This window comes from Pinus tabuliformis, chromosome 6 (genome assembly GCF_031772625.1).
Source record: "Pinus tabuliformis cultivar Carrire ecotype Pingquan chromosome 6, CPIR1, whole genome shotgun sequence".
In the NCBI taxonomy this organism is placed as follows: Eukaryota; Viridiplantae; Streptophyta; class Pinopsida; order Pinales; family Pinaceae; genus Pinus; species Pinus tabuliformis.
In genome coordinates this window covers 1,393,721,690-1,393,737,117 of record NC_142292.1, presented here as the reverse complement: position 1 = coordinate 1,393,737,117, position 15,428 = coordinate 1,393,721,690, and the positions used below count along the sequence as shown (strand labels likewise).

At 37.0% G+C, this 15,428-nt stretch overlaps 1 pseudogene; it reads right to left on the bottom strand.

Annotated features, from left to right (window-relative positions):
• Positions 1-2,440: 2,440 nt before the first annotated feature.
• Positions 2,441-4,274, bottom strand: LOC149263838 (aspartic proteinase nepenthesin-2 pseudogene; annotated as a pseudogene).
• Positions 4,275-15,428: the final 11,154 nt, after the last annotated feature.

The window sequence follows — 15,428 nt, the reverse complement described above, 5'->3', positions numbered from 1 at the left end:
TCAAAGGTTTGGGGAGTCTCACTTATGCCAACTGGTATTAAAATATGGTGGTTTAAGCTATGTATGGCAAACCTAGTTGATGGTTAAGATGAAGTGTGGATAACCTCATTTCAAAGGACAAAATATTTTTTTTCTTTATGAACTTTTCTTGGGATGGTATATTTTTTCATTGTATTTAAGAATGCTATGAAGCCACAAAATGTTATATGGATAGAATTTTCTTAGTTTAGAACATTATGTCTAATTTATACCCAACATGCCATAATAGACTCCCATAAGTGACACACTTTTAAGAAACACATATATAAGTAACACAATTTTATGTGATGCCCCATAAGAAATGTACATATAAGTGGTACTCTTCAATGTAAGACGCATAGTTGTCATACCATGTAAGATACATACCATAAGTGACAAAGTTAAGCATCATTTCATACTTGAGCACAAAATGAGAACAAAATGTCACATGTCAACTCCATGTTGACTGTAAAATGAGTTACACAACTCTCTACTGAAAAATTATAAAAAAAAACTTATCAATATGAAAATGAGATTGAGTTCAATTAGATTTTTAAAGATAACTTGAATTTCCCCTAATCAAAATTTCTTCCTAAATATTATCTCATGAATTTCATCCCATTTCCAAATTTAGACAAAAAAGGGCAAAAAACTATATAATTGATGTTCCTACTTGGGCATGGCATGCATATATTGGTCAAGCCATGTGTAGTGAAAAAAAATTCAAAAACAAGCTATATATATTTGTGTGGTGGTGATGATGATAATTAACACCTACTAAGATCATAATTAGTTTATCAAATTTTAAGAAGGCGATGATATTAATTGGATTTATTTAAATTTTTGTTTTTCTTTTAGAAAAGCAATAAAATAAGCATTCCAAAATCACCATAGGTTAGGAAGATTGGTATTATAACAAATATTTTGAAATTTTGATCTAATTTGGATACACATACCACAGCTTGTGAGAAAATACTTTTGGTCTTCAACCATCCTACTATAACAAAAGATTAAAATTCTTTTATCCTAATTGTTTGAGAGTTTTATGCTAGTCACTTTCATTATAAAACTCATGAGAGTCCATATCTTAGCAATGCGAGTTTTCTTCTTTATGCTAGTTAAAATTTAAAGAAACTTTTGATCTTCTAAATTAGGGTTGACCACTTCATTATAATATCTTAATTTTCTTTCATCCTCTAGAATTACTTATACCACAATAGATTCTCCTTAAATTGAGATCTAGTACTATTTTTAATATTATCGCTATTATATAGAATGACTTCTTACATTATTCCCCAATGATTTAACATGAACTCATTATCTTATTTTGGGGAGTCTAATATCATATCTTATTCTTATACATTAAGTACATATGCAGTGTATATCTATCTCAACCACAAATCTACCAAGTGTCAAGAGGGATCAAATCTCTTGAAATAAACCTTTGGTTAATATGGATCTATACTCTCTCTCTACACACAAACCATGTGTAAATTTTCATTGGCTAAATTGCATTTTTGAATGAGTAAATGGATACAACACCTTGAAAGTCCCTTTAGACACTTGAATTGTGTAGAATACACAATTTAAACTAGTAATTCCAATAAATCTTTCCTATATTTCAGACAAAATTGAAAAAAATATATATTTGAAAAGGGACCAAGATGCAAAATAATAAAATTTTTAAAATGTTCAAATATTTTAACCATAAAAATTTGTTTTTTTGAAATAATTTATATAATATATAAATATATGTATAGTTCACATATTTTATCTAAATATTCTTTTGCTATTAATATATTTTTAAATACATATCAATATTATTTAAATAAAAAAATATTTTATTTATGATATACAAATAACTTTCTGTCATTATAGTTGATATAAAGTTATGTTATAACTTTCTGTCATTATAGTTGATATAAAGTTATGTTATGGAATGTCTTGAGACTAAAAGGAATTTTTTTTGTTCTTATCTCACATAAAGATTCACTAAGTTCAAGTTCATATAAGATTTATATACTCTATTTACCTTTTCTTGGCAGGTCAACTGTCATTTATTCCATAGAAGCCAAAGAAACTTAGTATTATTTGCATGGCCCATTGGGGTCTCTTTCAAATGATTGAATAAATATTCCACAATCATTTACCTGTGGAGTCGTCGTTAGTTTTAACTTCTCCAATGACCTCACAACGACTGCTGCCATCATCTCGAATGATTGAGAAGGAAAAAAAAATAAAAAATCAAGCGTATATCCGTATTCATATGATATGATATCTAAATTTTGATTATGATAACCTTCTATTAGTCTGATAACCAATTTTACAGGAGAAATATTTACTCCACTGGTTATCCTAGTAATCACCTTCAATTTCTCTATTCTATTGACATAAACAGACCCTGGGTTTAAGAATTTTGAAATAGGCTATAACAACGCTCTTTATTTATTCATAAATACACAATATGTAAATATTGTTGCGTCCAAACGGTTACAGCGGTAGTAGGAAATTACAAAATATATAGATATAGAAAGTCCATACTCCTAACAAATACTGGCACCATAGCCTATCTTCTTGTTTTTTGTGTCAACTGTTACAGCAGCACAAGATATATATAGACAGAAAAACCATACCCTTAGCAAACGCTAAGCATCATAGCCTATCTTCTTGCTTACAACTTACAAGGTATCACAGACCGTAGGCGCAAAGGACAGCACGTTCCTCCCGTTGTCATAAAGTATTTGGTAGTTCTGCTGTTGAATATTTCCGAATATTGACATCCCATTGCTCGGTAACATTGTAAGGCAAGCTATGCCACTGCTATCAGTATATATGTAGTTCTCTTTTGGCAAATTGAAATCTGCTCCTTCGAAGTGGAAAGTTATTGTCGGAAAGTTTGATGTTGAAGAGCCAGATTGTTGGTCAAAACACAGGTCCAGTCCAATGTTAGACCCATCAACCTGCGGCAGACTAACTGACGAGATCACTGCTTCCTTCACAGCGTCATATCCAGTCTTTTCCAGATGTGTGACAGTGGTTCCGGAGTCTATGATAACTCCGCCACTCCCATCGAATTGAAGATCAAAAGTACCATCGGGAATGTCCAATAATTGGCCACCAACGCTGATTCCCTCCAACGAAAGATAATAGAAAGTTGGCGTCAATATGCTTTGAACCAGGGGTGTCGAACTGAAAGTCTTCGCCTTCAAATTAGCGGTCTGGCCTATAAACAAAGGACTGGTTTTGGAAGGTGGATCAGTAACAGAGACGAGACAGTAAGAAAACTTGTTACCCACAGACTGGCCAAGCTGTGAGATGAAGGACAGAGGACCTCGGCCGAAGCCTACTAATCCACCTCCTTGGGTAAAGCCACCTCCTTCATTGTCCTGCCCGCAGCCAAACGCAATATGGGGAAGGGATTGAGAAGAAAGGGTAAAGCTCTCGTAAGCAAGGATACCCTCAGTGGAGGACTTGTCACCATAAGTATACAAGTATTCGCAATTTGAACCACTGCAAGAATACTCCGGGAGAGCTTGGCAAAGAGAACTTGAGCAGGGGACCTTACTGTAAGTGGAAGAGTGGGAGGGATCAAAGATTGGAGTTGGCTGCCGATAGCAATCACTGCAGGGCTTGCACTGCGTCCATGTCAGGTCGCTGCCGGTGTCCAGAATTGCAGAAAAGGATAATGATGGCGTGCCAATCGCCATCTTCATGAGAAATTCTCCATTTCCTGCATATACTGGAGCCTCCACAGCGTTCACTTCATCAACAGATCTCTGCAGTTTTTGTAGTCTGTCTTGACTGCGTTTGATCGCTCGTTTCAGACGCTCAGTGGATGTAATATTTCCTGGAGAGAATGGAGAAAGAGGTGAATCTGTACGCACAAGATCTATTCTCAATCCAATAAGGGGTTCCTCCAGTAATCCTACACCAACTACTTCATGTACTGGAAAGTTGGTTACATGCCTGCATCGGATCAGAGGAAATATTGAGATCAACAGCGTGAAAGTAATAAGCAGCCATTTGCAGACATCGAAAGGTCTAGCCAATTTCTCAGCCATATCTCGTCTACAACTCCCTAGAGACATTCCTGGTTATGGTTATGAGGAGAACAACTAACAGGAGGATACAAGAGGATGAAGGGAAGATTATGTTGTACTCTGGGAGATCCATCGTATTTATAGGAGGCAAAGTACCTCCCTTAGTCGTACGGGTCCGTGGATATCTATGAACATAGTCTATGTATGAACTTGACAAATATGAACGCAGATCTGAACTATTTGAGACATAAATGACATTTGTACATAGTCTATGTATAAACTTGACAAATATGAACATAGTCTATGTATAAACTTGACAAATATGAACATAGTCTATGGATATCTATGAACATTTTCTTAATCGATGTATAAACTTGACAAATATGAACGGAGAATTGAAGTATGAGATCTTAATGATATTTTTTCCAATTATTATTGTGGAATCTCACTTTCCAGACAAGCAGATTCTATCACTTTTTCGTTTCGACTCTGCCAACTCATGAGCAACTGTCAGTTCTATATTTTTTGATGCATAAAAGGTAAAGCTTTTGGAGTTCAAACTATTCTCCATAACTGCATAAAAGCTACATACCGTTTCATATTCCGGGGAATCGTATGGAAGAGGTTATGAAAATAAAGCTTTTCTGATAGATTTTCTCCTTTATCACATCCTATCAGCCTCCACTTTAGAATTAGATGAAACTGTGAGAGATTCTACTGGTGGGGTCTGTGAATAGGAGTCTTGGCAGTGACAGTGATCAGCCTTTAGATGAATATGATGCTAACTACTTGTCGATCAGAATTGATATTTGGATGAAATAGTGAGAGATTGTGCTGTCTATAATCCTGTTTAAAGGAATCTTGGTAATGACTTCTACGCATTTAGATGAATGATAAGGCTGAGCGCCAATCCAATTTTTTGTTTTCCGACCCTAACATATTACTTGCATTTGCTTTATTGCATCCGACCAAGAGCCTTAATCTGTACGTTGGCAATGACTGCGCGTCTAGATATTTATGAGGCTACTTCAGATTCGACCAGCATAATTGCATTAAGGTTACCACGCAACCACAATAATTAAAACGCTACGTTGTCTGATGTCTTCGCTTCTTGGAATTGGAATTTGATGCCGTAAAGCGATTCCCACGAACCTTTCTTCCCCTGTACTTCAAATATTCGTTCAGACTGCCATTATTGTCCCTGAGGCTTTTGGCTAGATGCTAAGGTTGCAATTATTATCCTACGGATCCCACAATTTCCCACATTTTACGTAAGATTTTTGGAATAGGAGTTCCACAGTATGCGGAGTGGGATAGGAGGAAGAACTGAAAACCGCCATCTCAAACATGGCTATTTCTATTTCAGACTTTATTGCAAAATAAATGTCCCCGACATGGGCCTGATATAACACCATATAACACTCGCCCGGTGATGACATGGGCCCGATATAACACCATATAACACGGGCCCGATATAACACCATATAACACGCCGCGCGGTGATGAGAGAGGAAAAAAACACGCGGCGTGTTATATGGTGTTATATCGACCCCATGTCAAGGGGCATTTATTTTGCAATAAGGTCTGAAATAGGAATAGCCTCTCAAACATGGACACTTAAATTTTATTTGAAAAGATTTCATCCATTTCATTAATAAGAAACTAAATTACAACCACTCATACTTATATATTATAAGTCTATATATAAATAAATAATATGTGAATTCTATACTATATATCTCTCTATATAAAGAAATTATACGTGAATTTTATACTAAATATGAATATGAAGTTAAAAATGCTTTTGATGCTCTATTCCCCATGAACATTTCCTTCCATGGACTTGAAAAACTCGTTCACACTGCAATGATTGTCCGTTACAGTTAGGGGTAGATGCGAAGCTTGCAATTATCATCTTGCTGCTCCGACAATTTTCCACAATTTGTGTTATATTTTTTAAATTGGAGTTCCATAGTATGCGGAGTGGGATCGGAGGAAGAATCGTAACGGGCCAATGAACCACGTGGAACATACGTGATATGGCAAATTCGAAAAAGCCTAGCCTAATTAATTAACGCTTTGGTTTGTGTAGTATGAAATTTTGTGAAGGTAGTTCTTGTTTGTGTTGTGGAATGTACAAAATTTTAGTGTTTCAAAGTTATAAATACTACTTACATAATTTATAAAATAGGAAAATTTCGATAAATTTTTATTGAATTAATTTAATTTAGTTATGTATTGAAAATTTTATTTATTAGTTAGAAAATATGTGTAAATTTTTTTTTGCTGGTTTGATCTCTTACAGATTTGAATTTTGAATCATAATAATTCATAATATAGACTATTGTTAATTGAGTTTCACCATGGACAAACAATATATATGATTCAAAAGTTTGTGTGTGTTTTGTGTTTTTTTTTGTGTTTTTTTGTTTTTGTTTTTCTTTTTTTTTTTTAATTCGTGAGAAATCTATTTGGCAACAACTATGTTTAGATTCACCTTAGTTTGATTACCAAGTGAGCTGCCTCAGATAGTTTTTCTACTTGGAATCATGTGATTTAATTTCGAGAAGATTATGATTTCTTATTATTTAAAATGCATTTTTTTACTACAAAAAAAATATTTTTGCATTTGAACTTTGCTAATTAATCAATTATATATATATATATATATATATATATATATATAAGAATTAATTAATTTAAATTTTTTATTTAGAAGTATAAAAAATTTAATATAAGTTTTGTAACGCCCTTTTCTCACATTTACCCAAGTTAACCAGTCCACTCGGGTAAACATGTGATGAACTGCAACTCCATAAGTGTAGTTAAGGAAGTGGAACTGAAAAGCCAACACTTCAAATACCTCCCTTAGGGGCTACAGACCCCAATGAGCTAATCCACCACTCCAGGTGCCCAACCCCTAAGTTAACCTAGCCTTTCAATGAATTAAACCCCTAGTTTTTCCCATGACACGGCCATGCATGCGACTGAGAACCTCCTCTCTCTCCCATAATGCTTGTAAGGGAGAGATTGCATTGTTTTTCAGCATGTTTTGTGCCAGAGGCTACGAGATTTAAGCCACTTTTTAGGGCTAGTCTGCAAACCACTATCCGGAACTTGATGAGACATTTCAAGACAATAAATGACACCAAGACAAAGCATTTAAAACAAAACTTGATCAAGGACTTGACCTAACCAAGCCCAACCATGACAGACATTTCGTCAAACATGTCACGAATATGTATTCTACAGGTCATAAAAACAAATCTAAGCATAGGGGTATACTTATCTGAGAATCACTAAGAAGCATTGGTGCCTTATCACATTATCACTGCATTATCATCTATTAGGTCATATATTCATTGTTCATTCATTTACAAATTGAAACATGATTAGAACCATACATCATCACCGTCATAAAACATGCTGATAACCATCATATAACCAACATAAATAAAAATGATGTAACAACCATAAAGACCAAATATAAACAATTATATTTACTCATCAAATGCAATATGAAAGAAGCTCTTTGTAACATATGCAAAATGCAACCAGGTTAGGGACTTCCACAAACCACCCAACCATAGACTAGGCTAAACCAAATATCTCTTTCAGAGAGTCACCCCCATGCCATATTCCAAGCATGAATGTGGGATCTCATTGAATAAACCAACAAAAACCAAATCAGGGCTTCCAAAGGCCAAAACACCTCAACCCTCAACCATTGATTCCACCTCATGGTCAAACATCACTAACCATCACCAAATCGGTCTCTACCCAAGTTGTCTAGGGATCTAGAGCATTTGTTCCAACCCAGGTTCTAGGACTAGTAACTCAACCCAAGACATCTACCGAGCTCCAGAGCATTTGTCCAACCAAGGCTCCAGGACTAGTAACTCATCCCACCAAGGGCTTGAGAGTGTTTGTCCTGTTAAAGAATCTAGTGCAGTTAGCATTAGTGAGATTCTTCTAGACTTGATAACAATTTGTGAAGTGATTTTACAAATTATCTTAGCTTGATCTTCTTCTAGTTATTAGTGTGTGTGTTTAATTCATCAAACTACTAAAAAAAACAAAGAGACAAGAACTCAAGAAGTTGGCATTCTGCCAGGGCCAAAACCTCTCCCTCTTGGAGAGGAAAACCTACACGTAATTCGTCTTATAAATATTCCAATTGACGAACACGAACACGAAGACCATGACACTTGACCTTCTATGCCCCTCCAAGACCAAGACACCATTCCTCTTCCTTGTCACTGCTGAGATCATCATTATTGTTGCTCCATTAAGACCATCACTGTTGCACCACTGAAGTCTTCACTACTACTGTAACACCATTGCTACGCCTTCATTGAGGTCTGCACCATTGCTACTTCCTTCACTGAGACGGTCATCTTATAGCTATGTCTCCTTTAATATATAGCCATGCTTATAATTGTATCTTGAAGTATGTTAAGATAGTGTCTACTATACTGAGACCATAGATGAATTTTGGAGATATGTCGAGACAGAGTGTTCCTTAATAGATATACATACTAAAACTATTATTTTGTTTCCTGACTACACCGATATCTTCATGTGATTGTTTATTATGCCAAGGTTGTGATCATTGAGAGGATTTACCCATAGGACTATTGTACTCATAGAAGTACTGAGCCATTTCTCTTTGACTGAGGTCCTAAACCATTGTAATTTCCTCTAAAAATCATTAGATGAATCTGAGCTCTATGTGACTGTAATTACCCGAGGTTTCAAGGGGATTTGAGGCTACTTCTCCTCATCCAAAGTTGTAAGGCTAGTCCGATATTCCATACTCCATGAGCCATCCAAGATCCTGTAGAAGACTTCCAAAATATTTCAGACAGGTCTGAGATACTGTCCTCACTGTACCATCCGAAAATTACAGAGAGAATCTGAGATTTTCTTGTGTCTTTTATGGATACCATAGTTGAGTATATATAGTGGTTACATCTCCAGTTTGAGCCAACTTATCCAAGTGAACCGACATGTCATCTTTTAGTTATTTAATATATATTTTGCAGGATGACATGATGTCTTTTCAAGGCTTTGTTTGCAGGCTTCTTCTTTGAAGGATGGTTCTTGTCATGGAGGATTGCTTGACACTATGTTGACTCATTTTCATTACATAAATTCTCAGAAAGAGCTCTTCAATATAATTTTGACTCTTTGACTTTCCTAGACCTATAGAATGAGCAAGAAACTCATTCATATCATTTATAAAAATAATAATTATTTTTCTTGACATGTACAAAGATCAAAATTACATTGAGAAATACCAATCCTAGTTACCATTTTCTTCAACATGTCCAACCAAGGATTTCAAGACTAGTAACTCAACCCAAGCTATTACAAGGCTTCCAAGCCTAGTAACTCAACCAAAGTCGTTACAGGGCTTCCCAAGCATTTGTCAAACTAAGGCTTCCAAGAAATAGTAACTCAACCCATAGCCAAAGGAACATGAGCACCAACCAAAAAAAAAAGATAAACCCAAAACACCATGGTTATCTAGGAAATGGAAAGGCTATGAAAGAACACCATCAATCTAGACAATTCTCCATGCCACTAATAGATCATAACCAACAAACCACATTCATGTGCCATGCATGCCAAAACTAGCAAGAAAACCATACATGCAAATAAAATCCATTGTAACCGTTGATCCTGCTCTTCCTTTCTTGATATTTGCTTCCCTTACTCCAAAACTCCAAGTATACCACACACCTCCAAAAGTGCTCCAAAAACTCTAAGTGTCCAAGAGTATGAGAGAGAGAGTAGAGGAGAGAGAAAGAGCTCCATGCTAAACTAAAAAAAGGTTGAACTGAAAAAAGATACCAACTGATCCTCATAAGCCTTTTTAGGAATGAGGCCTCTATTTTCTTCAATTTCCAGTATTTTCCTTCATTTTCCTCTCACATGAAAATTGTGACCTTTCACCTCCCTTTTCTTCTAATTTCCATTATTTTCGTAAATAAAATGTCAATTAATTCCTCTTTACTTTCCAAAACCTTTTCCATTGCCTTTGCCAATTTCCTTAGCCATTAATAAACTGAGGTGACACCCCACTAGGATGTTTTTCCCACCATTCAGCTGGGAATACATGTCCTGTGACCTTAGTCTTATATTTTTTTACTGGAATTTTGACCAGGGCTATTATAGAACCCTCCCCTTGGGGGAACATCATCCTTGATGTTCAATGGCACTTACAACCAACAATGTTGTTGAGAACTAAAACATGCTATCTATGGAGCTTTATGACACAACTCATTGCTGTATTTACAATGACATCATGCTGAAAACATGACAACCATATCATTTATTGGAGCTTTATAGCACAACTCCTTACGATATTTTCAATAACAACCATATATACTCTTATACACATTTGCTTCAACCAACAAATAAGCATATTGTGTATGGAGCTTTATAAATCCATCTTGATACAATATTTACAATAATATACACATATGCACATTTTCTCAGCCAACAAATAAGAGGATACAATGCTTGCATCCACAAAAAGGGAATCTAGAGGCTCACACCTCCACCCTAGAAGTAATACCAGGATTCACATCCTTCCTATAAATTCCAGAATTCATTGCTAAATTCAAATCTCCATCCAATGTCCAGTGCTACAATACTATGCCACTTGTCCTCTAAGTGAATAGTTACTAACTCATTGTTCCTCGATGCACTCTGAATGTGCATTTGATTCCATCTGGCAATGTTAATAACCAAAACAAATACATTCTCTACCCTTTCCTTCTCTGCTACACATTCCCTTGGGAAATCTATTCACCCCCTTCCGTGTAGTCACACACATTCCAATTTTCACGGGTATCCCCTTCTCTGCTACACAGTCCGTCAGGCGACCTCACCCTTAGAAAGGTTTCCTCGCATCGAAAGGTCCAAAAACCAGGCATATCCCTACCTTAAAGCCATCATACCGGTCATAGCATGCTCATGGAAATCAATGGACACTATTTGGCACCAGTGTCCCATAATGGTCCTTCTACTAAAGTGCTTTAACAACATACAGTTGTCTGTCCAATTCCTTTCACTGTTGTTGCTAATTCTTGCAGTCGATTTCAACCACCCAACCGAGCATGTTCATGTAACCCTGTATCAAGCACATAATTTCCATTAGATTTAAAATAGATTAAAATGAATTCAAATCATACCTCATTGGTGGCCCGTCAACAATGTACACTTGCCATTTTGTTTACTTCCTGTCACAACAAGTCAAACTAGCATCTTTGACCAAATCATCATGTATAAACATATCACATCTGGTTAGCTCAAAAATCAACCATCATACATCAAAATCATGAATGGCATGCAATCATCATAAACCATAATCATAGATCACATGTAACCATCATAAATCAAAATCATAGATCATACGTATAATAAAACTAAAATAAAACACTGATACTTATCCTTTAATCAATCCTTACTTCTGCCTTTGTTTCTCTTCACTCACATACACATACACACAGCATACACCACATGCATATAACCACACATGACATACAACACCACACAACATGCACCTACACCTGATATACAACACATACACCTACACCCAATGTACATCACGACACATACACCTGCATTCAATGTACGAAACAACACAATACATGTACTACACAAAGTACAACACAATGAATACACATGTCACGATACTACAATGACACAATGCACATACATAGTATTGCATGCCCACAACACAACATGTATGACATGCACACAATATCACATGTACACCAGTATCATATGTACAACATGTACATAGTACCACCTGTACACAACAGTGCCTGCACAACATGTGGACATCATCACATGTACACAACGTCACCTGCACAACGTGTACACAATGCCAGATGTATGCCACACCACCTATAGAACATGTACTCAATACCCATGTACACAACACCACATGCACGACATGTACACGAAACCACATGCACGACATGTACACAACACCACTTGCACAAAGAACCACATGTACAACATGTACACAAAACCACATGGGCAATCATGTACATAACACCATATGTACATAGCACGACATATACAACATGTACATAGCACCATATGTACACAGGACAACATATCCAACATGGGAACAACACCATATGCACACAACACTGCATATCCATCATGCACACAGTATAATATGTGCACAATGCTACATATCCAACATGTACATAACACCATCTATACCCAACACTACATATGTAATATGCACACAACACCATATATGCAACAGGAACTCAACACCATAGGTACAACCATTGAATATATAATATGCACAATATATGCACAATTGTAGCACTACACATCCAAAACCACATTGTCTCTACCAAACAAATTTTCTTCCATTGTCTCTCTGCCATCCATGCTTATCCTAGCATGTCTGTTATAGACATTTTTGTGCCTTACAGCATGAAGCATGAAATGTCAATAATCTAAGGGATCCAAAGTCCCTAAACATGTTGTTCCTACCCCTAGAGGAACAAGGTCAGCAAACCACAGCACTGAATATCAGTTCTCCACCTGAAAACACTCAAAAACAAGCTAATTCTGGATCATGTCAACTGCTCCACTGAGCATCTGCGCTGGATGTCAACTGCTCCACTCTGTACCTGCGCTGAATGTCAACTCTAATGAAGGCTACCTGCGCTGGGCGAGATTGGCCAAGTGGCACAGTCATTCCTCAAGGTGTCAATGCCCAGGAAGCTTCCAAAATGACACTTGGATCAGGGAATTCGCCTAGTGATGAGTAAGAGGATCTAGATCTCCAAGTGGAAGCAAGAACCTCCAAGTGGACTCAAGAACTGAAGAATAACTGAAGTGGGAGAGGACACTAGTCAGCTCCATGCCAAGCTCAAGCTGACTCATCCTTTCTCCAAAACTCCTATATATAGAGCTCTCTCATGAGGTCTAGGGAGGCTGGAATCTGGTGAATGTAAGGAAGTGTTGTTGGTTTGAGTATAGAACTATTGGGTGATTTGCTTGAAGGAGGTGAAGAGGAGATTTCTTTCTGCTGGGAGGTGTTGCTGGATTGGGCCTCTTATGGTTGTAACACTCTCAGAACTTTACTTCTTCCATTAATAAAGCATTTGAGGTTCTTCTATATGCATGTGTCTCAATGGCGTATTGATACTTGTATATTTGATTTATTCTAATCCTTGAATCAATTATGAATGTATGCTTCTTGTAGTTTCCCTCTCTTGTTATTTTGCAGGATCTTGGTGTAGCTGGGCCAGTGAAAGAGCAAGAAGCTGGAAGCAAGCAGCAAAGAGAGAAGATTGGATCAATCATTAGCGGAAGATAACGGTTAGTGGATCTCTTTCTCCCCTCTCTTACATCTCATAAAGAAGTAATCTTGAATAGCTTTGCATTCGGTTGTTGCTGAGGTACTATGACCCTTAGAGTGGGATAGGGTCATTCCGTATTGGATACTTTTCCCAACAACAAATTTGCGACTCCGCTCGGGAACGTATCTTGTTGGTTGTTTGTGTTTTTGCTATTCATTTCATAAACAAAGGGAGTACCGAATCGAACTGCATTTGGATCTTTCAAATGCAAAGTAGAGGGCAGCTACTCTAGCTCAGTTTCTGGGCAAGTTTATGATTTGAAGAGCTGATCCACAAGGACTCTAAATAACTCTTAGTGATAGCTTTTCATCCTCCTTTTCATCCCTTAGTGTGTACTTGACTGATAGCTTCTGATTTGGCCAAAAACTGTGAATTTTTGAGCAATCTGTGACCCGGAAACTGAGAAAAACGAAAGTTTGAATCTTCAGTGCAGGCACTGTGAAGGCAGTCTGCATTTCAGTGCAGTTCCCGAAGGGACTACCTGCGCTGAAGGTCAAATTGCCAGTGTACTACCTGCGCTGAACCAGTTTTGCCTAGTGCTACTGGGGTTCCCTGCTGTTTCTTGCCCTGTTTTCACCCTTGTTTTTGCAGCCTGTTACCAGTCAATGTACCTATCTGAAACCAACTTTCCTTGCCACTATTCTGCCTCGGTTGTATAAAGAAACTGTGTTTGTTCTTTGTGTATTTCTTGTATCATTTACAGTTTCCCATAACGAAAGTGAACTAGTCTTGCTGTGGCCTCTTAGATCTAGACCTGTGATTAAGTGTCGTTTTGATCTTAAGAGTTAGTTTATTTGTTGTTCATAGCTGATTGAGCTTTTGCTTTCGTCATATGGTTTGAATTTATATATTTCTAGTGTCGAAACAAGTAAATCTTAAGGTGTCTTTTGATTTTGGACAAACTTGTTTGCTTTCACTTGAAATTGAATTCAAAGTTATACAACAGCTTTCTTTTTGTATCGCACAAACATTAAGAAAGAGAAAAGAAATACCTGCATTGTGCATGTACATTTTGACAGTTTGCATGTTGATTTAGGGAAAAGTGCATTAGTGTGTGCTCTATGATCTGTGTGAAAAGATGTTGTCTTTCTTTTCCCTCAGTAGTTAAGATTTTCAAAGTTGAAAGATTGAAAAAGCTTGCTTATCATCTTAGACTGCATTTAGGAGTGTTATCATACATCTCGTGGTGATCCATAAAGGCAAACTGCTAAACAAGATCAACCTTAAAATAAATTGAATTTACATAACAATGCATTGAAACATAACGCAAACACATAGAGGTCTAAGCTAGAGACGTGTTCCGGCGTCGTTAAACGTGATATCTTAGCGTTGAGTGGTTGGGTGATTCCTCCACGGTGAAGCGATAAGTATCAATACGAACTTGTGCTCCCACATACCGTCGCGTATATATTGGGAGACCCCTATAGGAACAAAGCCTTTATCCATAGGAAACCGTGTCGGCCGCCCTACTGATCGCACTGCAGTGAACACATCATTCACGAAGATCGACCACCCGTACCGTAAAACGTATTCTGTGGTTTTGCGAAAAGTTTGGCACACCCTCTGCCTAGAACTCCAGAGCAGTTTCTTTTGGCCTTTTTCAAACTCTATAACTGAAAAAGTCCATCCGAGCATTTGTCACTTCGGGCTCGTTAAAACATCGAAGGAGACTAGAGTCATCTTTAGCTTTTTCTCGACTCTTAAAAAGTGAAAAAGCAAGTTGTGTCTAAAGCGTCGTTATAAAATTTATTTTAAATGGAACATAATCACCTCCTATTCCTGCGTTGATCTGTAGGTTGAGAACATGGAACGCCCCAACCAAGGAATTCCACAAGATGGAAATCCTAGTCCTTTCTCCTCTTGGGGAGAAGTTGGTGCGCCCCACATGGCCACATTGTCGCTTCCAAGATTGAAAATTGGCCTACCAATTTGGCTATTCTCAACCAATGTAGTTCAGAACACCATG